Source organism: Bemisia tabaci, chromosome 10 (genome assembly GCF_918797505.1).
Source record: "Bemisia tabaci chromosome 10, PGI_BMITA_v3".
NCBI lineage: Eukaryota > Metazoa > Arthropoda > Insecta > Hemiptera > Aleyrodidae > Bemisia > Bemisia tabaci.
The window spans coordinates 12,248,780-12,276,718 of NC_092802.1; the positions used below are offsets into that span (position 1 = coordinate 12,248,780).

At 39.1% G+C, this 27,939-nt stretch overlaps 1 long non-coding RNA gene across 1 annotated transcript; it reads left to right on the forward strand.

Annotated features, from left to right (window-relative positions):
- The first annotated feature begins 1,771 nt into the window (after positions 1-1,771).
- LOC140225592 (uncharacterized) lies at positions 1,772-27,393 on the forward strand. Its single transcript, XR_011900623.1, has 3 exons — positions 1,772-2,359; positions 8,072-8,138; positions 26,651-27,393. It is a non-coding gene; the product is annotated as an uncharacterized lncRNA (long non-coding RNA).
- Positions 27,394-27,939: the final 546 nt, after the last annotated feature.

A 27,939-nucleotide genomic window follows, 5' to 3' on the forward strand; every position in this document is an offset into this window, starting at 1 on the left:
ATTTAGGATCTAACAATAACTGAAGTTGTTCATTATCTTTTAGATTACTTTCTATTTGTCAGTACCTCCTTGTTATACATTACTTCTATTATGTATTTCGAACGGCTATTGCCGTTCAACGGGGGGAGTCTGTTCAGTCGCGAACCGAGGTTTCTCGGGGTTACCGCGTCATCCATCCAGGCGGGGCACCCTTTCCAACCCCCGCGCTCCTGGACACGGGCTATGACCTACTTTCCCCAGCGGGCCCCATCCACTTTCACCTATCACAAAGGCTCTGGAAACTCTTTCCTTTGCAGCCAAGAGTCAGTCGAAAAATACATCCTCGACACCTCACACGCGACCGAGCGGTTTCCTTCCGTCAGACTGTTACGGCTCAATACAGTTCATTTCCGTACATCTTCTCTTGTTATTTCAACCTCCTTGGACCGCTTAAGTGCCGTTCCAGGCTTCCTCCGCAGCACTTGCTGTTCGGGGAAAAACAATGAGCGTTCGCAACGAACACCTTGATAATCGATTCTTTACCATAGCTTCAAAAGGCGAGATATCGATAGTCGATCGTTCACGCCTCGCCGCTGCTTGCGACATTGGTGGCTTCCAGTCATACTTTATTTTTTCCTTTAAAAAAAACTAGCCAACGTAATTTCTCGAAAACTTCCTGATTTTTCTTCTGTATTAGGAGAATATTCTGTATTAATTTCAAGGTATAAAATTGACTTGTTCCTCCTCGAAAAAATGCACTAGGAGCGGAGATTTTGAAACACCGCAATTCAGATACGTGGAAACCAAGAGCATTGCAATGTTGCTAAGATTGGACAACTTCATTCTTTGCAATATATCTTCGAAATCATGCAAGAAATGACATTTGGACTACATTTTGCAGTCAGGAACTATAAATTCCGCCCTGGTTTAAAAACAACGTATGTGCCATTAGTTTCCCTATGCACATAAGTGTTTTTCCAGGTGAGCCAGAATTCATAGCTCCAAATTGCAAAATGCAGTCCATTTACGTGGTTACAAGATGGAGAAATGGTGCTGGGTCCATACCCATTTCGCGGGGAAACAAAGCCAAGAAATTCCAAAAATTAAAATTAGAGTCAAAATTAAATTTTTGAACTCTAATGCGCACCAATGCGAAACTGGGGGGGGGGGGGGGGGGGGGAGTGTTCAGCCCAGGCAATTTGCATTGGAGTATTAAGTGGAAATGGTGTGGACCCAGCACCATTTCTCCTCCTTGTTACATACAGTTCGGGCCACTTCTTAGTTTTTCATTTGTACGTGGTAACTTTTCAGATTTTTCAGATTTTTCAGATTCAGAAAATTTTCAGATTTTAGGGTGTAAACTAGAAACTGTCTGTAGGTGAGTAAGCTTTTCCTCCGAGACAAAATAAGTTGCACAATCGTAGCAACACTGCAATGCTCCTGGTCCCTTTCTGCAAAATGCAACCCAACGCTAGCAAAATTGGAATGCTCTTGGTTCCCTCATGCAAAATGCAAATTCTGTTAATGAGTTATTGCATATTCGTAGCCAATTAGATTAGTGAAAAAAAAATCAGATCGAAAACTACCAGGTTGAAAGAAGGTATGGGCAAGCGTTTGGCTAACACTTCCCCTCCCCCCTCATTAGACATAGATCAAGGTGAATATCTGTAGCGTAGAGGTCCGAGCGACGCGACGCGTCGCCAGCGGGGAGGGAGTGCCCGCGGCGAGAAAGCGCAAGAGGATCCAGCAGTCTGCAGTTTCCCCTCCTCCCGCACAAGACGCTCTGGACAGGCCTTTACTTGTCTGTTTATAATAAATTTGTCAGTTTTAGGCACCTGTCGCTTGGCACGCGTCGCGAACCCCGGGGACCCAAGCCATTATTCCCTCCTAGAAGTTAAAAGTTTATTAATTGTGTGTGTTCTTTACCTCCTTTCGATTTCAAATCATCTCGTAACAGTGTCACTTTCTTGTCTCACGGATACCTCGTGTTCGGGAGTGTTACAGTTTGATCTAACCGGCTGGATTATAGCAGTGTTTATGCAGTGGTGATGAATGCGGTCTTGTGATTCTGGGTGCCGAAAACGTGGTTTCTCGAATCTCCTATCCGTCGTTTGTTTCGGAATTGGTCGTCTACAACTAAATCTCTAAATCATCTAAATCTAAATCTCGTCTCTAATAATCTGGATCATCGTGTTAATCCGGATTATTGCAGTGTTTGTGCAGTCGTGTGATGAACGCGTTTTCGTGGTTTTGAGTGGCGATTCTTATCATTCGTTCATTTGTTTTGAAATCGGTTGTCTCCTTTTGAATCTCGCGTTTGAGAATGTGTCGATCGTGATAATAATGTTCCATCATCCGTATTATTCATACCGACAAACAGGTACCATTTTTTGCTATTCTTAAGATTGAGATTTCAATTTAGCCCTGAAGTGTTTGATTAACTAAGAATCGTATGTAAGTACTGAACCATGATTCAGTCTTTTATTCATGTGAGTATCTTACTCATATGTCTTTTTTGCATAATCTTGATATTTTTACTTCTGCTAGACGTAGATGTTTAGCACCAATTTTAGAATTGAGGCAGGTACATTCTCAGTTTCATTTTGGCTACCGTATTATCATTCTAGAAAGATTACAGCTGGTGGATGGATACTTACTTACCATCCTACTCTAGAAATACCATTCACATTTCTCATTCCAATTTAAATCGGTGAATCCATGCCAGTAATTTGTTCCGTTGTGAAAGCATACTCAGACCCATACCTTCCATCCTAAGTTCACGAGGTCTCCTCCAAGACCGTGGACTTTTTATCAAATTAGCTCCTGTTTTTAAGCATTCAAATACGCATCATTTAGTGTGCGCTGTACTTATTTTGATCAATATAATGCATGCAATTCAGTTGAAGCTTGAAGTTTGAGTATCGCTGCACGGTACTTCGGAATTGGGTTTATATGGACGTTGGTCATGATCTAAAAATTTGAGCTGTAATGTCAAGAAGAGTACCATCAGATACTCACAATTGGACCGCATTAAACAGAAAGGAACCAAGCCACATCAGCTATTGCCAAATTTTATCGGGCGGTTTAATTTTTTACATGAAAATGGTTGTGCGGAGTTTTGTGCAAATTTCAGTGAATTTTCTCTATATTACAAAGCAAATTCCTTAAAATTTTCAAAGGAATCTGCGCAGACGTTCTCTCGTAAAAAATGAAATCTTCCTGTTAAATTTGGCAGTAGCTGATGTGGCTTTGTTCCTTTCTGTTTAACGCGGTCCAATTTTGAAATAGGTTGTTGGAGCTTCTGGAGAGATAATAGATTCTTTTGGAATTTTTTAGGTTTTTTTTTTTTGAAGGAGGGCCTACATAAGGTAACTCAAGTCCCCCCGCCCTCCCTCTGCCCCATTTTTTCTCGGATTGACATGAATTTTTAGTATGTTATTCACTGGCATGAGGTACGACTTTCCTGAAACTTTCACGACGGAGAAAATTTATTTGCTCCCCTTGCAACGTTGCATAGTTTCAAACTTCAAAATATGGATTTTGAAAGGAAAATAATTGTGACATTGGATCCCCTCCTTAATCTTCAATTGGGCTGAATTTTTAACATGTTATTCTCCAATATGAGATCCTAATTTCCAGAAATTTTTATGATCAGGACATTTTTTTTCCTCTTCTTGCACAGTTGCAAACTTCAAAATTTTGGGTTTGGAGGCAAAGCGTTGGCATGGGCCCACTTCCTAGTGAATTGATCTGAAACCAGTATGTTGTTTTCCCGTTTAAAGTACGAATTTTCTGAAATTTTCGTGACTGAAATTTTTTTTACCTCCGTTTCGACGTTGCCAAGTTTTAAACTTCAAAATTATGGATTTCACCATTAAATGATGATGGCGTTTGGGCGGGATATCTTGCAAAATGTTCTTTACTTATGTATAATTTTACCAAATATTTTAACCTGGTATTTGTCCATTCGAAACTATAAGATTGCCTTGTTGCCGTTTTACTAATTTTTTCCGGTTGAATATACCTACCTCACCTTGCTGTAACTGCAAATGCCGGTTTTGTTGCATTCGCTTTAGCAGCGTCCGTTCGAATATAATATGATACGCTATCAGTTTGTGCATAAGCACTCGAAAGACTATGTTTAACTTTCCTGGTTTACTCAGACACATGTAAAATATAGGTCCATATTCTCTCATCAATATATTATTCTCTTGTGAATGAAGCGTCCTGGATTCGGGCCATCCAATTCCTCTGCGAACGGAGGACGAGTCCCGGACGGAGTTTTTTTCTGTAAAACATACATATGCATACTTTTCAATCACCCTTGAAAAGGTGAATTTTAGTTTTTCCCTTAGTTATAAATTTCTGGGGTTTTTCTCATGTTAAGTGTCCTGGACTCGGGCTCTCCAATCCCGATGAGAACGGAAGACGAGTCCCGGACCTTCAAGTCTGATTTTTTTTTTTCTTCTTCTTTTTCTAATGGTGGATTTTAGTTTTTCCAATAGGCATACATTTCTGGGGTTTTTCTCTTGTTGAAGTGTCCTGGACTCGGGCTCTCCAATCCCGATGCGAACGGAGGACGAGTCCCGGACCTTCAAGTCTGATTTTTTTTTCTTCTTCTTCTTTTTCTAATGGTGGATTTTAGTTTTTCCATTGTTTATAAATTACTTAGGTTTTTCTCTTGTTGCAGGGTCCTGGACTCGGGCTCTCCAATCCCGATGCGAACGGAAGACGAGTCCCGGACCTTCAAGTCTGTTTTTTTTTTTTTCTTTTTTTTTTTAAAGGTGGATTTTAGTTTTTCCATTAGGTATAAATTTCTGGGGTTTTTCTCTTGTTGAAGTGTCCTGGACTCGGGCTCTCCAATCCCGATGCGAACGGAAGACGAGTCCCGGACCTTCAAGTCTGATTTTTTTTTTTTTTCTTCTTTTTCTAATGGTGGATTTTAGTTTTTCCAATAGGCATACATTTCTGGGGTTTTTCTCTTGTTGAAGTGTCCTGGACTCGGGCTCTCCAATCCCGATGCGAACGGAGGACGAGTCCCGGACCTTCAAGTCTGATTTTTTTTTCTTCTTCTTCTTTTTCTAATGGTGGATTTTAGTTTTTCCATTGTTTATAAATTACTGAGGTTTTTCTCTTGTTGCAGGGTCCTGGACTCGGGCTCTCCAATCCCGTTGCGAACGGAAGACGAGTCCCGGACCTTCAATTCTGTTTTTTTTTTTTTTTCTTTTTTTTTTTTAAAGGTGGATTTTAGTTTTTCCAATAGGCATACATTTCTGGGGTTTTTCTCTTGTTGCAGTGTCCTGGACTCGGGCTCTCCAATCCCGATGAGAACGGAAGACGAGTCCCGGACCTTCAAGTCTGATTTTTTTTTTCTTCTTCTTTTTCTAATGGTGGATTTTAGTTTTTCCAATAGGCATACATTTCTGGGGTTTTTCTCATGTTAAGTGTCCTGGACTGGGGCTCTCCAATCCCGCTGCGAACGGAAGACGAGTCCCGGACCTTTAATTCTGATTTTTTTTTCTTTTTCTTTTTTTTTAAAGGTGGGTTTTAGTTTTTCCAATAGGCATACATTTCTGGGGTTTTTCTCTTGTTGAAGTGTCCTGGACTCGGGCTCTCCAATCCCGATGCGAACGGAGGACGAGTCCCGGACCTTCAAGTCTGTTTTTTTTTTCTTCTTCTTTTTATAAGGTGGATTTTAGTTTTTCCATTGTTTATAAATTACTTAGGTTTTTCTCTTGTTGCAGGGTCCTGGACTCGGGCTCTCCAATCCCGTTGCGAACGGAAGACGAGTCCCGGACCTTCAATTCTGTTTTTTTTTTTTTCTTTTTTTTTTTAAAGGTGGATTTTAGTTTTTCCAATAGGCATACATTTCTGGGGTTTTTCTCTTGTTGCAGTGTCCTGGACTCGGGCTCTCCAATCCCGCTGCGAACGGAGGACGAGTCGTGGACCTTCAATTCTGATTTTTTTTTTTCTTTTCCTTTTTTTTTAAAGGTGGATTTTAGTTTTTCCAATAGGCATACATTTCTGGGGTTTTTCTCTTGTTGCAGTGTCCTGGACTCGGGCTCTCCAATCCCGCTGCGAACGGAAGACGAGTCCCGGACCTTCAATTCTGATTTTTTTTTCTATTCTTTTTTTTTTTAAAGGTGGATTTTAGTTTTTCCAATAGGCATACATTTCTGGGGTTTTTCTCTTGTTGAAGTGTCCTGGACTCGGGCTCTCCAATCCCGATGAGAACGGAAGACGAGTCCCGGACCTTCAATTCTGATTTTTTTTTCTTTTCTTTTTTTTTTTTTAAAGGTGGGTTTTAGTTTTTCCAATAGGCATACATTTCTGGGGTTTTTCTCTTGTTGAAGTGTCCTGGACTCGGGCTCTCCAATCCCGATGCGAACGGAGGACGAGTCCCGGACCTTCAAGTCTCATTTTTTTTTCTTCTTCTTCTTTTTCTAATGGTGGATTTTAGTTTTTCCATTGTTTAAAAATTCTGGGGTTTTTCTCATGTTGAAGAGTCCTGGACTCGGGCTCTCCAATCCCGATGCGAACGGAAGACGAGTCCCGGACCTTCAATTCTGATTTTCCTTTTTTTTTTCATGTAAAACATTCATATGTATACTTTTCAATTATCCTTGTAAAGGTGAATTTTAGTTTTTCCATTACCTAGTTATAAATTCCTGGGGTTTTTCTCATGTTGAAGAGTCCTGGACTCGGGCTCTCCAATCCCGATGCGAACGGAAGACGCGTCCCGGACCTTCAATTCTGATTTTCCTTTTTTTTTTTTTTTTCATGTAAAACATTCATATGTATACTTTTCAATTATCCTTGTAAAGGTGAATTTTAGTTTTTCCATTACCTAGTTATAAATTTCTGGGGTTTTTCTCATGTTAAGTGTCCTGGACTCGGGCTCTCCAATCCCGATGCGAACGGAAGACGAGTCCAGGACCTGCAATTTTGATCTTTATTTCTTTTCTGTAAAATATACTTAACACTGCGAAAGCGAATGCAAAAAACCAGCGGTTACAGTTGCAGCAGGATGAAGTATATTCATCCGGAAAAAAATCAGTAAAACGGCAACAAGGCAATCTTACAGTTTCAAATGGACTAATTATTAAAATAATCGGTAAAATTTCTCATAACACAGAAAATATTGCGGGATACTCCGCTAAAACGTCAATCATTTTATGGTCGAAACCATAATTTTAAAGTTTAAAACTTGGCAACATCGAGACAGAAGTAAACAAAATTTCCGGGGCATGAAAATCCCAGCGAAGCCGCACCTTATACGGGAGAACAACTTACGAAATTCCAATCAATTCTCTAAGAAATGCGCCCATGCCATCGTCTTACGTCCAAATAAAAAATTTTGAAGTTTGCAACTGTTGCAACGAGAGGAAAAAATTTCCTGACCATAACATTTTCAGGAAATTCGTGCATCATATTGGAGTAAAGCATGCTAGAAATTCAGCCCAATTGAAGATTAAGGAGGGTGGCCAAGGTCAAATTTTTTTCGCAAAATCTATAATTTTGAAGTTTAAAACTTTTCAACGTTGCGAAGGGAGCAAGAAAATTTTCTCGGTCGTGACGAGCTCAGGAAAGTTGTACCTCATACCGGTAAGTAACATTCTAAAAATTCAGATCGATCCAAGAAGAAATGGACCGAGGAGGGGAGGGGATTTAGTTGCCGTACATGAGCCTTTTTTCCAACAAAAAAAAACAAAACAAAAAAAAATCCATAAAATCGTGATTATTTCTCCAGGAGATCCAGCAGCCTATTCCAAAATTGCGCTTTTTAGGATCTGGTGGGGCTCCTCTTGACATTCTACCTCAAATTTTTCGTTCACGAGCAACTTCAATTTAAACCCCGTTCAAGAGCACTGTGCAGGGATATTCAAACCGTTCAAGCTTCAAATGAATTTCAATTACGCAAGATTTCTTTGTCATACCCCCTCTGTTTTTGTTTTTACGTCATTGAAAATTACATCAATATTACTTTTAAAGTAACCAGGGCAGAATTGAAACCTCAATCGAAAGTTAGCGAACGTTAATTTTTTCGGAATTCTAAGTAATCGTGTCTCCATCTTTAATAATAATTTGTTAGTGCGTCTCTGTGATTGGATTGTGAGTGTTTTCAGATTGGAGTCGTGCAATTGGATAACTCTTTAATGGTACGTATTCTGATAACAATGATTTTTCCCATTATATGAGAGGTGTAGGTTATTCGAATCTGCAGTGGTGTGGCGTGAAGAGTTCCCGGAACTCGACCAGTTCTCCCTAAATTTCGAGCAAAACCAGTGAGAGACTCATAATCTGACAAGCAAACGACCAAGATGGGAGAGGGGGTAGGGAGGGCGATAGGAGGAGAGTCCGGAAAATTGTTCCCTCCGACTTGGAACTCACAAAAGTATTGTGTGTGCATCTCAATTTGTTCGAAAGTTACACTGCTAAGCTACCGTGCTAAGGAAAACCGCCGTATGAACAATCGAGAGTTGCCAAATTGCTCCGCATAAAACATGTAATTTTGAGAGCGATTATGCGTATTTTTCCTTGAAATTTTCAGATATTTTAGACTAAATTGAGAACAATTTTGTCTGAAAATGTCGATGAAAACTATTCAAAATTTTCCCAGTGAATTCAATTTTTATTGAAGGAAATACGGCAACGCCAGAAGGCTCACACGGCGTTTTTTCCTTAGGACGGCAGTAAAGGAACACACCGTGTTAAGGAAAAAAACGTCGTATCAGTATTCAAACGTTGCCACATTCCTTCGATCATTAAGCAGAAAGGAACCAAGCCACACCAGCTATTGCTAATTTAACTGGGCAATTTAATTTATCCTAAAAAATATACATTTTATAGGAGATTCGGCAACCAAGACAATTTATTGAAAATTTCATTGAATTTTCTTCACATTTAGAAAAAAGAGTAGGACGTAGGTATTAAAAAAATTCAGTTTCGTAGTATCCCATTCTACCCACGAGTATGCAGTTTCACTATGTCGCTGTCATAATCTTGCGTAGAGCGAGAGCCTTTTGTGATAGTGCGATCTATATTGTTCTGAAACAACTGTCGGGAAATTTATGTACCGCGATTGTACGTGATTAAGTGTTATTAAATGCTTGTATTGTTAATGATTTTACGTACCTAGTGCATTAATCTAAAATTTGCCGCAAAATAGCGGTGATTCTCGCGTAATTTTTTCTCTTTTCTTTAAAAATCGCACGAAAAAGCAAGCCATTTGGACGAGATTGAGAGGAAACTATCTCAATTTGTAGAAATTCATCAAAACCGCTGGATACGTAGCGGAGTTCTGCGATATTTAGAGGAAACTTGGGTAATTTCTCACTCTTTCATAACCGAAAGCATGCGAGCAACTATTCGAGCTCCGGAGTAGGAGTGTGGTATCGCGTGAAATTGAAGGCGATTCTTAGCTTATTGCTCATCTCAAGTAACTGATCAGTATAATATGATGCTCGTATCCACTAAAAAATCGCTGCTTTACAGGATTTAGAGCAGAAAATAGTGCGATCATGAATGTCTTGAATGAGAGTTTCTAAAACTTTCGTGTCACGATTGTGAGGTAAATTATGCGTTTTTTTTAAAGAATTTTACGAAACAGTCGCGAAAATTGAGTATTTGCCGCGATATCGCGGTAGGTGAGTATTTGCCGCGATATCGCGGTAGGTGAGTAATTTCAGATTTTCCTCGACGAATGCACGGGAAATGTCGCGGAATTTCAACGATAGTGCGATGGAGGGCTAGTAAGTCGTTAGGGTCTAATGAATCCGCTTGAAAAATCGCGTATTTTTCGCGATATTGCGATTAAAAATCCATAATTTCACACTTTTTTTGGACGCCTTGAACTTCTGAGCAACTATTTGAACTTAGGAGTATGGAGTAGGCATGTGGTATCCCGCAAAATTGAAAGAAATTTTTAGCTCATCATCCATCTCGAGTATCCGATCTGCCTGAATAAAATGCTCGCACAGAATTAAAAATCGCTGCTTTCCAGGATTTGGAGCAGAAAATAGTGCGATCATGAATGTCTTGAATGAGAGTATCTAAAACTTTCGTGTCACGATTGTGAGGTAAATTATGCGTATTTTTTTAAGAGTTTCACGAAACAGTCGCGAAAATTGAGTATTTGCCGCGATATCGCGGTAGGTGAGTAATTTCAGATTTTCCTCGACGAATGCACGGGAAATGTCGCGGAATGGAGAATTTGCACGCAATTTTTTTATTGCTTCATCTGAAAGTGCTTAAAGAGCTGATTTTCCAGTATTTTTTATAATTTTTTTCAGATACGGAAAATAGTATAAAAATAGATTTAAAAGTGAGAAAATGCGCCGCCTAGTGACGTCATCTGGCGGCATTTCCCATTTAAACGCATGTATTCAAGCAGATTAGATCATTTTGTCATATCTCCTCCAATAATTGCTCAATTTATGAACCAAGGGTATCCTCGTGTTCAGCTCACTTGGTAGCGTCCATTCAAACACGGATTTCATCAAATTTCAGACACCTGCAAATTCTCCATTTCAACGATAGTGCGATGGAGGGCTAGTAAGTCGTTAGGGTCTAATGAATCCGCTTGAAAAATCGCGTATTTTTCGCGATATTGCGATTAAAAATCCATAACTTCACACTTTTTTTGGACGCCTTGAACTTCTGAGCAACTATCCAAATTTAGGATTATGGAGTAGGCATGTGGTATCACGCAAAATTGAAAGAAATTCTTAGCTCATCATCCATCTCGAGTAACCGATCTGCCTGAATGAAATGCTCGCACAGAATTAAAAATCGCTGCTTTCCAGGATTTGGAGCAGAAAATTGTGCGATCTTGAATGTTTTGAATGAGAGCTCCAAAAACCGTCGTGCCGCGATTTACAAAACCGTCACTAAACGTGAGTGTTTGCCGTGATATTGCAATAATGGACCACTAGATAAGGTACGAATTTAAGCAATCTAATACATGCTTCTTCACAAAAATTTCATGTAGAACACGATTCTTGCATAAGAAATTGCTGAAATCAACTCCTAACTATGATATTAACATTTTTATTTTACATTGGTCACGAGGAATTTGAACTGCCCGCTCACAAGAAACTCAAAGCTCTTCGTGAGTCAAATCGCGCACTGCAACGGTTTCAGCTAGCTTCTCAATCGAGCAATGTTCATTCCCCACCATGTGTTGTTCAAACACAAAAGCAATTTGCAACAGCTGAGCCAAAGCGTCAAGATCGAGGTTGCCGGATTATTATATCGCAGAGACCGTCATGATAACGTTTAGTGCGCGATGTGAATCACGTACGGCAGTGAGTTTTCATTAACGGATGGTTTGAATTCACGCATCAAGAATCTATAAATATCTTCGTATGAAGTTGATTTTGGTACGTAATTTTTGTTGTGCGCAAAATGTTCTATGTAAGTTTTGTTTTGCGCATAATGTTCTACGTAAATTTTGGGTAAAGAAATATAAATCAGAATGCTAAAATATGTACCTTGTCAAGTGGTTCATTGTGCGAGACATCAAATTTTTCTAGACCGAAGCAGAGGGAAAGTCGCGCTTCACCAACGATAGCACGATGAAAAGCTCATAGGTTCTGCGGATTTCGGAAATTTACCAGAAAAGTCACGTATTTTTCCCGACAATGCGATGATAAACGCGTAATTTCTCTCTTCTTCGGACGCCTTAAACTTGCGAACAACTATTCGAACTCCTGTGTAGGCATGTGGTATCACGCAAAATTGAAGGAGATTCTTAGCTCATCGTCTATCTCGATAAATTGGCGTGCATGAATATGATGCTCGCATAGGATTATAAATTCGTGCATTCCGTGATTTGTAGAAGTAATTATTATGTTCCTTAGCACGTTTGGAAAATTTTAGTGACGCTATTGTGCGGTACTAAAAATGTTGGTAATTTCTAATAATTTTACATAACTGTCGCTAAAAGTGAGTGTTTAGCGCGATATTGCGGTAATTATGCGTGACATCAAATTTTCCTTGACTGAAGCAGAGGGAAAGTCGCGCTTCTCAAACGATAGTACGATGAAGAGCTCATAAGCTCTTCGGATTTCAGAAATTTACCAACAAAGTCAAGTATTTTACACGACAATGCGATGATAAACGCGTAATTTCTCTCTTTTTCGGACGCCTTAAACTTGCGAGCAACTATTCGAACTCCGGTGTAGGCATGTGGTATCACGCAAAATTGAAGGAGATTCTTAGCTCATCGTCTTTCTCAATAAATTGGCAAGCATGCGTATGATGCTCGCATAGGATTAAAATCTCGTGCTTTCCGTGATCTGTAGAAGTAATTATTATGTTCCTTACGCACGTTCTGAAAATTTTCGTGACGCTATTGTGCAGTACTAAAAATGTTGGTAATTTATAATAATTTTACAAAACTATCGCTAAAAGTGAGTGTTTAGCGTGATATTGCAGTAATTGTGCGTGACATCAAATTTTTCTTGACCAGAGGAGAGGGAAAGTCGCGCTTCACCAACGATAGTACGATGAAGAGCTCATAGGCTTTGCGGATTTCAGAAATTTACCAGAAAACTCACGTATTTTTCACGACAATGCGATGATAAACGCGTAATTTCTCTCTTTTTCGGACGCCTTAAACTTGCGAGCAACTATTCGAACTCCGGAGTAGGCATGTGGTATCACGCCATACTGAAGGAGATTCTTAGCTCATCGTCTTTCTCAATAAATTGGCAAGCATGCGTATGATGCTCGCATAGGGTTAAAATCTCATGCTTTCCGTGATCTGTAGAAGTAATTATTATGTTCCTTACGCACGTTCTGAAAATTTTCGTGACGCTATTGTGCAGTACTAAAAGTGTTGGTAATTTATAATAATTTTACAAAACCATCGCTAAAAGTGAGTGTTTAGCGCGATATTGCAGTAATTATGCGTGACATCAAATTTTCCTTGACTGAAGCAGAGGGAAAGTCGCGCTTCTCAAACGATAGTACGATGAAGAGCTCATAAGCTCTTCGGATTTCAGAAATGTACCAACAAAGTCAAGTATTTTTCACGACAATGCGATGATAAACGCGTAATTTCTCTCTTTTTCGGACGCCTTAAACTTGCGAGCAACTATTCGAACTCCGGTGTAGGCATGTGGTATCACGCAAAACTGAAGGAGATTCTTAGCTCATCGTCTTTCTCAATAAATTGGCAAGCATGCGTATGATGCTCGCATAGGATTAAAATCTCACTAGGGGCTTATGGGGCTGCTTCGCAGCCCCTTATTTTTCCTGTACACTTTTCACTTTCACATGTTTTTTTTTTTTTTTATTTATTTTCATTTAATTTTCTGTTTTGTCTTTGAATCGGGTCTAATTATTTTTTTGAGAGAAGAAATATAACAAATGTTTTCAAAAATTGTAATTTTATTTAGTAAACTTTAAACTAAAATTTTGTTTTAATCTTCATACAAAATTATTTTTTAGGTTTTACATTTGTTTTCAAACTAATTTTAAAGAAGATCTTTTTTTATTTTTTAAATACTTTGCTTTTTTTTCGATTAAATTGTTGATTCTTCTTTTGCCATTTCTGTCCTGCTTTTCTTCCTATATTTCCTACAACTTTGCTCTTCTTCTTTCCTCCTTTTGTCTTTTCTTTTTTTGCTTCTTCTTTTTCTTCTTCAGTAGCTGTTCCTTCTGGTTCTTCTTCTTTTTCTGCTCCTGTTTTAACTTCATCTAATTTTTCCGCTTTTTCTTCTTCGTTTTTTCCATGTTCAGTCTGCATTCTGGTTCCGGTAATAAACTTACCTATATATGGATCCTTGAACTTTAAAGCAATAAGGTCCATCACCCGGAATATCAATTCGATTTGCAGAGAAAGAGGCAAAAGCAACAGCACTATTATAATTTCTGATATGCTTTATGAAATTTGGAGAATATAAAAATAATGATTTCAAATCGGTATTTGTCCGAATACTCGGTAAAGAAATTAAGCCATTTTGGCAGCAGTTATTAAAATGACCATTGGACATTTCACCCTGAAAATGGCGAGCATCACAATGATGACAAATTATATTCATTGAACCGACTGAAAATTTGGTAACAAAATTTTCATCAAAGTTCTGATCATCAATTTTATACTTCCGAAATGAAGAAATGAAACTTTGATTTTCAATACTAATAACAGAGTTAAGTTCTTGCTTCACTAAACGAACATGCAAAGAATTCTGGAAAACGCGACCACGTTTTGGAGGACGACCGCCTCGGTCATTGAAAATTTCACTCATAACAACTGTTAAATTTAAAATTAAAATTAGTAAAAATTATTATTATTTTAACAAAATCATAACTGAAAAGTTCAATTTTTAAATTAAAAAAAATAAATCAGAAGAAAAAGGATGAAATGAAAATGGAAATTAATAATAAACATATTTATACACATTGAAAAGAAACAGCGTGAAAAGTTCTGATCGGAAATGAGAAAAAAAACTTGGAGGTTATTGACTTAATGAGGAAAAATTAACAATAAGAAAAAGATGGAACCAATCATGAAAAACCGTAAAAAAAAAAAAAAAAAAAAAAAAAAAAAACGCGGGAAAAGAAAAATGTAAGTTGATGGCAGTTGAGTGTTGGAAGTAACCTCACTTAATGATGATTGTTGAATGAAAACAGCTGATAAAAAGACAGCAAACGGTAAAGTAAGATGCGTAGCAACAAAACTTTTCCGAAAAACAAAAAACAAAAAACCCCCACTTCCCCTCATCCAATTTATGAGTTTTTAGGGATTTAAAAATCGGGGACGAACCCCAGAAAATAATTTATAGTTTTCCCGAAGCATTGAGAACAACACCTTTCAAATGAACCAACGCCCCTCGCAATTAGTACAGTGGTTGATTCACAATTTCATTCTATTTTTCAAATTAAATATTAAGATGCTTTCCGTGATCTGTAGAAGTAATTATTATGTTCCTTACGCACGTTCTGAACATTTTAGTGACGCTACTGTGCAGTACTAAAAGTGTTGGTAATTTATAATAATTTTACAAAACCATCGCTAAAAGTGAATGTTTAGCGCGATATTGCAGTAATTATGCGTGACATCAAATTTTCCTTGACTGAAGCAGAGGGAAAGTCGCGCTTCTCAAACGATAGTACGATGAAGAGCTCATAAGCTCTTCGGATTTCAGAAATTTACCAGAAAAGTCAAGTATTTTTCACGACAATGCGATGATAAACGCGTAATTTCTCTCTTTTTCGAACGCCTTAAACTTGCGAGCAACTATTCGAACTCCGGTGTAGGCATGTGGTATCACGCAAAATTGAAGGAGATTCTTAGCTCATCGTCTTTCTCAATAAATTGGTGCGCATGCGTATGATGCTCGCATAGGATTAAAATCTCGTGCTTTCCATGATCTGTAGAAGTAATTATTATGTTCCTTACGCACGTTCTGAAAATTTTCGTGACGCTATTGTGCAGTACTAAAAATGTTGGTAATTTATAATAATTTTACAAAACTATCGCTAAACGTGAGTGTTTAGCGCGATATTGCAGTAATTGTGCGTGACATCAAATTTTTCTTGACCAGAGGAGAGGGAAAGTCGCGCTCACCAACGATAGTACGATGAAGAGCTCATAGGCTCTGCGGATTTCAGAAATTTACCAGAAAACTCACGTATTTTTCACGACAATGCGATGATAAACGCGTAATTTCTCTCTTTTTCGGACGCCTTAAACTTGCGAGCAACTATTCGAACTCCGGAGTAGGCATGTGGTATCACGCGAAATTGAAGGAGATTCTTAGCTCATCGTCTATCTCAAGTAACCGACCAGCATGAATATGATGCTCGCATAGGATTAAAAATTCGTGCTTTCCGTGATCTGTAGAAGTAATTATTATGTTCCTTACGCACGTTCTGAAAATTTTAGTGACGCTATTGTGCAGTACTAAAAGTGTTGGTAATTTATAATAATTTTACAAAACCATCGCTAAAAGTGAGTGTTTAGCGCGATATTTGCAGTAATTGTCCGTGAAATCAAATTTTTCTTGACCGAAGCAGAGGGAAAGTCGCGCTTCACCAACGATTGTACGATGAAGAGCTCGTAGGCTCTGCGGATTTCAGAAATTTACCAGAAAAGTCACGTATTTTTCACGACAATGCGGTGATAAACGCGTAATTTCTCTCTTTTTCGGACGCCTTAAACTTGCGAGCAACTATTCGAACTCTGGAGTAGGCATGTGGTATCACGCAAAATTGAAGGAGATTCTTAGCTCATCGTCTATCTCAATAAATGTACGTGCATGAATATGATGCTCGCATAGGATTATAAAATCGTGCATTCCGTGATTTGTAGAAGTAATTATTATGTTCCTTACGCACGTTTGGAAAATGTTTTTGACGCTATTGTGCAGTACTTAAAATGTTGGTAATTTTTAATAAATTTACATAACTGTCGCTAAAAGTGAGTGTTTAGCGCGATATTGCAGTAACTAGCCGCTGTGGCTCGCTTCGCTCGCCTCGCGTCTAGCCGGGGGCTCCGCCCCCTGGACCCCCGGTCACTCTCTTCGCGAGTGACCTATGGCTCGCAAGCGAGCCGTATTCCGTGCCGTAAATGCAAAAAGATGATAAAGTAATGTAATCCAATAAGAACTCTTTTCTGAATACATGAATACGAGAGGCATTCCTTCCTAAATTAGTTTACCTGTTTTCAGTTCCGTAATGATCTTCCTTGTAAATTTTCAAAAGAAAAACGAAATTACGCGAAATTGCCAGGAAGCATTATGGATAGTTTTCCTGTAAGGGATTTTTCTTCCGGGGGGGGGGGGGGGGCATTAACTGTGAGTTAAAAAAGGCGAAATCCCTCCGGAATATGACAATGTAAGCCCTGCGCACTTGGTATTGGCCAGTAGGAGTAGCTCACTGGCGTCCTCCAGGACTCCAGCCAACACCACGCCAAAGCCACAGACTTATGAACGAACGGGGTACAAAACGTATTACCTTATAAAAGAAGGATTTTCGGTTACTCGGCACTGACCGGCAAAATACATGTAAATTTGGAGTTACTCCTCCTAGTCGTTAGCTTCTCACTCAAGGAACATTCTGCGTAAAAAATTCGAGTGAATTGTTTGAATGTGTAAATTATTAGACTCATTAATTAGTAGACGCACTAAAAAGAGACAAACTTCATGCACAGGACGCAACAATCTCACACATTTGCACCCAGAAAATATGAGTAGAAATTGTGTAGAACGTTTCTGGCGAAAAACAGGTGTACAATAGCCTCGCACTGGGTTGGACACTAAAAAACCGAGGATATTCCGTAAAAAAAAGAAAGGAAAGAAAGTATGAATAGAAATGCAGGATGCAGCTAAGTTGGCAGCGTACACGAATAGAATGATTTTCGGAGCAACTCAGAGGAAGCAATTCAGTCCTGAAAACATTTTGGTTCCTGTTTTTTCCCACGGTTTTCCTTTGCTCTTCGATAAAGGTGGCTGATGTAGGGGTAACGGGAGGGACGAACATAATTCTGCAGTGGTAAGGAAGAACGCCGTATGAGTCTTCAGACGTTGCCAAATTTCCCCTGGAAAACCACTAAATTTCAGGAAAATTTTTGAATGCTTGTCTACCAATTGCTTGGATAATTTTGTTTTTAATTTGATCTAAAACGTCTGAAAATATCATGGGGAAAATATTCATAATTTTCCTCAAAAATAAACATTTTATCGAAGAAAATTTGGCAACTCTCGAATGTTCATACGTCGTTCTTCCTTAGCAGGGCAGAATTGCAAACACTGCGCTTTAAAAAAGAGACCATTTTCGGCTTTTTTCAAAGTATTCGGACATAACTCCAATAAAAATACAATGAGAGCATTAGCGCGAAGTTTGGGTCAAATTTTGGGAGAATTTTGGCGAATTTTAGTTCATTCGATCCTCCTTGACTCCTGAATAATATGAGCCCAAAAAACTCAAACATACAATTAGTTCCGGGTTCAACCCTTATTTGACTCGACTACTGGTCGGAAAATCATGTTTTGACTTGTCTGCCGACAAAATCTCGTCAAAGCGTTCAAGAATAGCTGGGCCTGGCATGAGTCAGGACACCAGGCGGCAGCAATAGATCTCAATTCGTCATCCTTTTTTCCCTTCCTGCTCGGCCTAGTGGAGCTCCAAAAAAATTGATGAAATTTCTCTCATCGGGTTCGATTTCAACTTTCTCAGTAAATTTACGCTCTGCTAAAAAAGTATATTACAATGAACTAAATTTCGTCGTGATATGTTGATAAGTAACGGAAATATCGTTCAGCAAGTTATAAATGCAGCAGTTGTGGTATCGATCTTAGTGTACCGTAGAATCATGTATTTTCATTAGTTTGACCACCATTCTGCTCAAAATTTCACCGCGAATCGAAAAATATACACTGTAAAAACAATTTCCGAATGATAGAAAAAATTGCATTTTTACTGTCTTTAAATTTTGAGGGTCAGATTTTGTTTGGCATATGAGACAATAGGGCTGCGATCCCGTAGCGAGCAGTCTCGGGCTCGAGGGTTGTTAGACAAAAGGACGGGAAAACCCATGTCATCGCGCCGCTTCGACAGTTTTATGGAACCACGTAGCTGGGGCGGCTTCCTTTTATTCAGACAGAGCAGTGCTGAGACAGAGTCCGAGTTTGACCTTCGGCGTTGGGTGAAGGCTGTGTAGTAGTAATATGGAGAGGGGTCTATTTGCATCTCTCAGCGGTTTACACAGATATGGCTGAAAAATTGGAAATTCTCATAGTTTTGCGAGCATCTAGGAGCTAGAAGCTTTCAATCGACCCAAAAATCGTAAAAATCGCCCCGGTAGATCTCTCAAAATAGGCGTTACAACAGGAACATAACCAATTCCCGGGAACTTAAGGCCGGAGGGGGGTGGATTTGGCTTTAAGAGCGTCTCAGGAAGAAGAGTCTGAAAAATTTGGAAGTCTGACAATTTTGCGAGCATCTAGAAGCTAGGAGCTTGCGGTCGACCCAAAAATCGTAAAAATCGCCCCGGTAGATCTCTCAAATTAGGCGTTACAACGGAAACATACCGCAACTCTCGGAAACTTAAGGTCGGAGGGGGGTGGATTTGGCTTTAAAAGCGTCTCAAGCGAAAGAGGCTGAAAAATTTGGAAGTCTGAAAATTTTGCGGACATCGGGACGTCAAGGGCTTTAACCAGAGTCAAGCATCGTCGAAATCGGTCCGGTAGAACTCGAGAAGTAAGCGTTACAGTGAAACCCCCAACGATTTTATTTATATAGATTGTGCGTGACATCAAATTTTTCTTGAGCTATTTTGCAGTACTATAAATATTCGTAATTTATAATAATTTTTCAAGACTATCGCTAAAAGTGAGTGTTTAGCGCGATATTGCAGTAATTGTGCGTGATATCTAAGTTTTCTTGACCGAAGCAGAGGGAAAGTCGCGCTTCACCAACGATAGTACGATGAAGAGCTCATAAGCTCTTCGGATTTAAGAAATTTACCAACAAAGTCACGTATTTTTCACGACAATGCCATGATAAACGCGTAATTTCTCTCTTTTTCAGACGCCTTAAACTTGCGAGCAACTATTCGAACTCCGGTGTAGGTATGTGGTATCACGCAAAATTGAAGGAGATTCTTTGCTCATCGTCTTTCTCAATAAATTAGCGTGCATGACTATGATGCTCTTATAGAATTAAAAATCGCTGCTTTCCGGGATTTGTAGCAGCAAATGTTGCGATCATGAATTTAGGAGCTTGTGGAAATTATTTTGTGCCATCAATGTGAGGTAACTTTTGAGTACTTTATAATACCTTTGCTTAAATTGAGTATTTGCAGCAATATCGCCGGTAACATTGCTAATTTTGAGAAATTCGTGTAGAAAGCTCCAGGGAAATCGCGTTTTTTTCGGATTTGTAGCAGTAACTATTACGATAATATATGTTCCTCAGGAGCGTTTTGAACATATTCTTGCTGCCATTGCGAGGTAAAATACTCGCAATTTTTAATTTTTTTACAAAACTGCGCTTAAATTGAGTATTCGCGTATATCATGGTAATTTTTCGTAACTGCACGGAAAAAATTAAAATGGTCATTTCACAATTCAGTTGCTGAAATAGAGACCACAATGTTTCAATGTAGATTTTACAACAAAATAAAGTGCTACTTTAACCACCTGTGATGCTCAATAGTGCTTGAAGTAGCATTTGATTGTCGTAAAATCTACGTTGGAACGTAGCAGTTACTTTTTTTTAGCAATTTAATTGTTAAATCAGCAATTAAATTTGACCGTGCTCGAAATTTTTGTGACAAAAGCACTAGAGAAGTCGCATTTCTTCAACAATCCTGCGATGTTAAGCGCGTAAGTTCTTAGCATTTAATGAACCCGCCTAAGAAGTCGCGATAATGCGGAGAAACACGGATATCTTTTCATTATTTTGGACGCCTTAAACTTGCGAGCAACTATTCGAACTCCGGTGTAGGCGCATGGTATCACGCAAAAGTGAAGGAAATTCTTAGCTCGCTGTTTATCTCAAGTAACCGACCTGCATGAATATGATGCTCACATGGAATTAAAAATCTCTGCTTTCTGGGAATAGCACTTTGCAGCAGTAAATATTGCGATTATGAATGTTCTTTTGGAGCATTTCGAAAATTTTCGTGCCGTTATCGTGAGGTAAATTATTCGTATTTTTTCAAAAATTTTAGGAAACCGTCGTGAAAATTGAGTATTTGCTGCAATATCGCTTTAATTGTAGGTGGGACATCAAATTTATCTTGACCGAGGAAGAGAAAAAGTCGCGCTCCTCCAACGTTAGTATGATGAAGAGTGCGTGAGCTCTTCGGATTAAGGATCTGCCAGAAAAGTCGCGTGTTTTTCGCGATATCCCGAACATGTGTACCTTTTAATTATTTTGGACGCCTTAAACTTGCGAGCAACTATTCGAACTCCGGGTAGGCGTGTGGTATCACGCAAAATTGAAGGAAATTCTTGGCTCGCTGTTTATCTCAAGTAACCGACCTGCATGATTATGATGCTCGCATGGAATTAAAAATTCGCTGCTTTTTGGAACTTGTAGCAGTAAATATTGCGCTCATGAATGTTCCTTTGGAGCGTTTGGAAAATTTTGGTGCTGCTATTGTGAGTTAAATAATTCGTAATTGTTAATGGTTTTAGTAAACTATCGCTAAATTTGAGTATTTGCCGCAAAGTTGCGGTAATTGTGCGTAATTTCGTAATTTCCGTGACAAAAGTACCTGAGACATCGCGTTTTTTCATGAATTGTGCGATATTTAGGGCGTAAGTTTTTAGTATTTAATGAACCCGCTAAAGAAGTAGCGTATTACTCGGGATATCGCGGAGGAACACGCGTATCTGTTCATTATTTTGGACGCCTCAACGTGTGAGCAACTATTCGAACTCGGGTGTAGGCATGTGGTATCACGCAAAATTGAAGGGAATTCTTAGCTCATCGTCTATCTCAGGTAACCGACCTGCGTGAATTTGATGCTCGCAGCGGAAAGGAAATAGCGTATTTTTTGAAATCGGTCACGATTAGCTAATCTTGAATAGCTTTATTGAACCGGTAAATTTCTGTCCTGCGATTGTGCTGTAACATATACGTAATGTTTAATGATTTTACAAAACTGTTGTAAGAATTGAGCATTTACCGAGCGATATTGCATTGATCCTCGTAGGATTTCTCTCTTTTCTTTCAAAATCGCACGAAAAATCGGGCTAATCGGGCGTGATTGAGAGGAAACTATCGTTATTTCTAAGGATTTATCGAAGTCGTTGAATATGTCGCGGATACGTCGAATACTTCGACAAGTATGCGACTTTATTAGTGGATTTTTTACATCCTAAGAACCTACGCGCTTTTCATCACAAAATCGATGGAAATGCCCAATTTTTCGTGCGAATTTGAAGGAACAACGCTAGGATTACCGCAATATCGGGCTGTAGATACTCAAATTTTGTTGTGGTTTTGTAAAATCATTAAAAATTACGTATAATTAACTGCACCTTAGCCGGACGCAAATTATTTATTGGCTGAGTAGAGCCATTCAAGATCAGTTAATTTTTACCGCAAATTTCGGAAATTACGCGAGTTTTTTTTTTTTTTTTTTTTGATGCGAACATCATATTTATACAGGTCAGTTACTTGAGATAGGCGATGAGTTAAGGATTTCCTTCAATTTTTCTTGATACCACATACATACTCCGGAGCTCGAATAGTTGCTCGCATGTTTATGATGTCCGAAAAAGTGAGAAATTGGGTGTTTTGTCCCCGCGTTTCCTGATATACATACCTGAATGGATATCATGCCCCCAGCAACAGATAATCCCTTTCTTTCGACATGATACGATCCAAAAATCTAAACGTGAAACGCTCGCTACGATTCGATCGACAAATTAGTCTACAGCTGCTGTAAACGCAATTGGTTGAATTCAATCGATTCTCGAGTTTGTCTATCGATTCACGAGAATTATTAATAATTGAGTTGTTAATCGATTCATTGAGACGTGGATGGATTCATGGTTTTTTCGATCGCTTTCCGGCTTTGCTGATCGAACCCATATGTGTCGATGGACTCACAGGTTTGTTGATGGTCTCACTTGTTCGGCGATCGACTCACGCGTTTGTCGATCTATTCACGGATATTTCGATCGTTTCACGGTTTTGCCTATCGAAACGTGGGTTTCCAATCGATTCTCAGTTTCGATCAAGTCGGTGTCGATCGAATTGACCCGGCGGTCTGTAGAACGAATTGATGATCAAGGCGATATACAAAGAAAACGTAGAGCGTACGCAACGATCCTATTGGTCGTAATGGGTGGTCCTTATAGGCTAAGGAGGAAAACGATGGACTAATTGTAGGGCCGCTTGTCGGTTGCCGTAACCTAGTCTCTTATCTTCCGTTTTCTATCGTTAACCACCCGCTTCACCAATACGATCGCTCCATTTTTCCTCGTCTTCTTATATTTTTTTTGGTGGTCTGTAGCTTTGTTTATGAATTTAATTAATCACGTCGCAGTTTTTTAATCATCCTTCAATCGTTTCATGTCGATCGATTAGTTTTTTTTTATTTTTCCACCGATTTAAGTTGATCGAATCCATAGATCGTTTTCGATACATCAAATAGGTGAGATTGTATCGATATCGATCGGTTCAACATGTAAACATAGCCTCACAAGTCAATCGAGTAATCTGAGGAAACGGGGTTTTTCTGATAGATTTTTGATTCCTATGAGTACTGATAAATGGCATCGCAAGGTGAAATAGTTGGACATTTTCTCATTTTCAGCTTTTCCGACTGAAATCCTGAAAGTTTTGTTGTATTGTTTTGAACCAAACGATACATCGAACCACTATCGAAAACGATCTGTACCCACCTTCCTCGGTAACTAAACGGAGTCGCGACCTACGCGAATGCGACGACCGACGACGCGACGCTTCCGCCTCTATAAAACGCCTTCAAATCGATGACTCGCAACCAGCGTAACGCACAGCAGTTCCCGAGCGTTCCGACAGAGCGCGGCAGGGGTAGCGCGGTGGCGGCGCGTGTCGGAGCGCGGAGTGAACTCGGTTGAACTTTTGACCCAGAGAACTTTACGCGAGAGGAATAGCAGTGCCTCAATCGGGCGCGCCACCGTCGCCAGTGCACACGGAACTCGGGACAGCCACTCGACTCCGACTCCACCACCGCCGGCCGCGCACCGGGAAGACGGCACCGTCCACCGTCGGAGTCGTTCGTTCGTTTCTTCGTCGACCGACCAGGAATATTCATTTCGATTCCTTGTTTACCAGCGTCGGAGACTCTACAGAGTCTCGAGTCTTGGTGGTATTTTGATACTGGCATTATCAAGCTACGGGGAACGAAAGGAAAAAGGATAAAGAAAAAAACAAAACAAAATGTAATATTAAAATTTAATGTACTTTCCTCGGAATATACATTGAAAAAAGAAGAAAGAAACTTGTTTTTCGGTTGAACACTTGTTGTTTAAAATAAAAAAGTAAAATACATAGGTACGTAAGTAAATTATTATTATTTTTCTTTAAAAAAAAGGAAAATAACTGCCGCCGCGGATACTCTAAAGAGTTGGGTCTTGATGGTATTTCGATACTGGCACTATTAAACGACGGGGAAGAAAAGTCTAAAGGATGAAGAAAGAAACGATAAAATATAATATTAAAAAATAGTGGATTTTCCCCAGAAAATACACTTTAAAAAGGGTCGTCAGGTCCCAGCGACATTAGTCAAATGTTTCCCAATGGGTTTTTTTTTTTTTAAACATATCGATGCCCAAAGTGCGAAACCACGTATCTCCATTGCGGTGTTTCAAAATTTTTTGCTCCCAGGTATTTTTTTTTTTCTCCCCCCCCCCCCCCCCCCCGAAGAAAACAAGCTAAATTTTCATCATGAAATTTTTACCGAAGGTTTTGTTAACTCAGAAGAAAAATCGAAGTAGTTTTCACAATTATTTTTTCAAATTATCGTAACTAGTTTTTCAACGCGAAAATGAGGTACGAATGACAATCAAAATCTATACAAATTCGCAATCTGAGGTATGAGGTCTCGCACTTCGAACATCGGTATATTTATGCCATATCACATTGAGCAAAAAGGAACCAGCGCGATTAGTGTTTAAAAATCGTGCAACTTCTTTTTTCTTTTCAAAATACTAAGTATAATTATGCACAATAGTAAACATTACACAATTATTTTTTCCCTCAAATTAACAATTTTTTGGTGGAAAGCAAAAACTTTTCGCTATTTCGTGAGATTTTTCAAATTATTATGAAGAAGCAACATTTTAACAGCTTTGTAATCGCGCTCGTTCTCTTTTGCTAAATGCAATCCATAATATACTTAGTTACTTAGTTAATTTGAATCGACTCATGCGAAAACGTCCACTCTCCAATACAGGGTTTCATAATTGCAATGCGCAGTGGTTTTTTTTTGCCCCTCGACACTGATGAACAAATCGATCTCTTTTGTGAATGTTTAATTATACCCAGGGATTATGAAAATTGTTCTACATTCCTAACCTCTTAAACCATTAATATGTCTTTAATAGAGTCCCTTTATACTGAGAGTCAAGACAGTGTGAATCCATTTTTGATTGGTTCCCGTATTTCAGGCCTTCACAGTGTCAAAAACGGGAATAAATATTACATTTTCACCGATTGCAAAGATTATAATTTGGAATGGACCAGGGAATTACGGGTTCGGCAAGGAACAAACGAAATGAGAGAAGGAACGAAGAGAGGAATTTGAGAATGGGCCGATCAAAGATTACAAAAAACGTTCAATTTCTGTAATCTTTGTTCCCGTTTGTAACTCCCTGAGGGGGTGTTGTCTTGACTCTCAGAATAAAGGGACTCCAGTCTTTAAGATATAAAGAAATCGTTAACTCAAATTCTGAAAAACTGTATTGGACATTGGACGTTTTCGCATACGCCGATTCGTTCATTACCTACAACGAACAGCAACCAGGCTATTTTCGTCCCAGACCAAAAGGTATATCCGTCCACCCATTAAAAAATATATTACAACTAAAGTGTTGACTCCTCCGATCCATTGTTCTCGGTGTAGACGAGTCGATACGTCAATATCGGCAAGTATAGTGGCCGTTCGAGGAAGTGCAAGTCTTCGCGATGAATTTTACTCGGAACAATGAACTAAAATCGGCAAACGTTGAACTCAGCTGAAAATTTTGCTGCGTTCCATCAAATGCTGAATGGGCGCTTCCTTTTGCTGCCTACTCCGGCTATGCTGACGTCAACGGAGCTGACAAATCCAAAGCGAAACTCCGTTTATTCACTGCCAAATGTCACCAAAATCGAAACATTTTGTTTCCGGAAAATGTATATCGTTTGGTGTGGTGTAATAGTGAATCAAATTGAGAAATGATCCCAGGAGACGAAAAATAAATACTACTATGCTAAGGAAAAACGTATGAGCATTAGGCGTAGCGATGTTTCCTGAATAAAACCGGATTTATGAGAAAATTCTGAATATTTACTCTCCGATTTTCGCAATCAGAATATCTGAAAATACAAGGAAAAATCTCGTCAAAAATACACGATTTATCGAGGAAAGTTGGCAACTCTCGAAGGTTCTTACGGCGTTCTTCCTTGCACGGCAGCATCAGCCCTCTTAGGCTTAAATTTTAGGGTTTTCTTTCGCTTTTTGCTGATATTTTTTTTTTTTCAATAAAAGAAATTTTATTTAAATATATCGTAATATACAAGTGTTTCTTGATTTAGCTACGTGCTAAACTAAAACTTAACAAACTGCATTAGGATTTCCTAAATGTTAACGTTAATAATAGTATGATTACCTTTTTATTTTTTTTTATTTTTTATTTTTCTGTAATCAAATTTCCTGCGTTATTTTTTGTTCGAGTCAACTTAGAAATGGATGAACTGGGCAAAAGACAGGGGTGCAGAAAGTTGTTTCGTTGAAGTGCTCCCACATTTTCGAAGGCAGCTTTTGCCATTTGTTGGGGTTGCCTTAACATTGTTGTTCACATAAGATGTGAGCGCTTCATCATTTCCTTCACATGAGAGGGCGCGTAACATAGTTTCCTAGGCAAAAAGCTATGCACTCAGCAGGTTTATGCCTTCTGCATTCTCATTTTTTCTACCTTTCCAGATGCTTTTACATTCTTTTTTTACTTCTTTTCAGGTGCCTTCACATTTGCAGCCGATCGAGCACTTCCCGCAGCCCTAACCGGATATTGGTTTATTTGACCATGCTTCTTGAACGGTGCTTCAAACTAGCCAAAGGTATGGTTGAATTTATTATCTTTCTCTCCGTGTATTTTTAAAACGATAGAGTGCATTTTGCTGGGCAAAAATTAATGATGTCTTGAAAAAAAAAAGTTACCGGCTTTATAGACATAACATCCATTCCGGACTCAGAGGCCGAAAGTGCCGGGTGCTGGAGCCGTAGCTTCGATTGCACCGGGTGCTACGCCCGGAACTTTCGGCCTCTGAGCCCGGAACGCAGACGGTATGTCTACATAGCCCGTTAGTACGGTTTCCACGGCCGGAGCTCATTTTTCAGTGTGGATACTCTCGGAACGTCATATTTTTTCATCAAAGCAAGGAACACTCTCCGTTGTTTTTAGAGAAATTTTGTAACCTCTTCCAAGCGTCATTTTGCTAGTTGAGCTATAAGTAGAAGAAGAAGGAGAAATTGGAAACGGAGTTAGGTACTTCCTTTTTTGCATTGGACAGCACTACTTACCGTGCTAAGGAAAAACGCCGTATGAACATTCGAGAGTTGCCAAATCTCCTCCGATAAAATTTTAATTTCGGAAGGAAGCCATGCGCATTTTCCCTTGAAATTCTCTGATACTTTATATTAGACTGCGAGCAATATTTTTGGAAAAGTTGGAAGAAAAATATTCCCATCTTTCCCAGTAAATTCGCATTTTATCAAAAGAAACTTGGCAACGCCTGAAGGGTCATACGGCGTTTTCGCCTTGGACAGCACTACTTACCGTGCTAAGGAAAAACGCCGTATGAACATTCGAGAGTTGCCAAATCTCCTCCGATAAAATCTTTATTTTGGAAGGAAGTCCTGCACATTTCCCCCTGAAATTCTCAGGTACTTTATATTAGACTGCGAGCAATATTGTTGGAAAAGTTGGAAGTAAAATATTCCTATCTTCCCCAATAAATTCGCATTTCATCAAAAGAAACTTGGCAACACCGGAAGGCTCATACGGCGTTCTTCCTCAGCACGGCAGAAGCGCACAGTACTGCCGTGCTAAGGAAAAACGCCGTATGAACATTCGAGAGTTGCCAAATTTCCCTTGATAAAATGTTTATTCTCGAGGAAAATTATGAATATTTTTCATTGAGATTTTCAGGAACTCTAGGTCAAACTACGAACAAAATTCTCTGAAAAAATGGAAGAACATTATTCATAAGTTTACCAGGGAATCCGTGTTTTGTCAAACACGATTT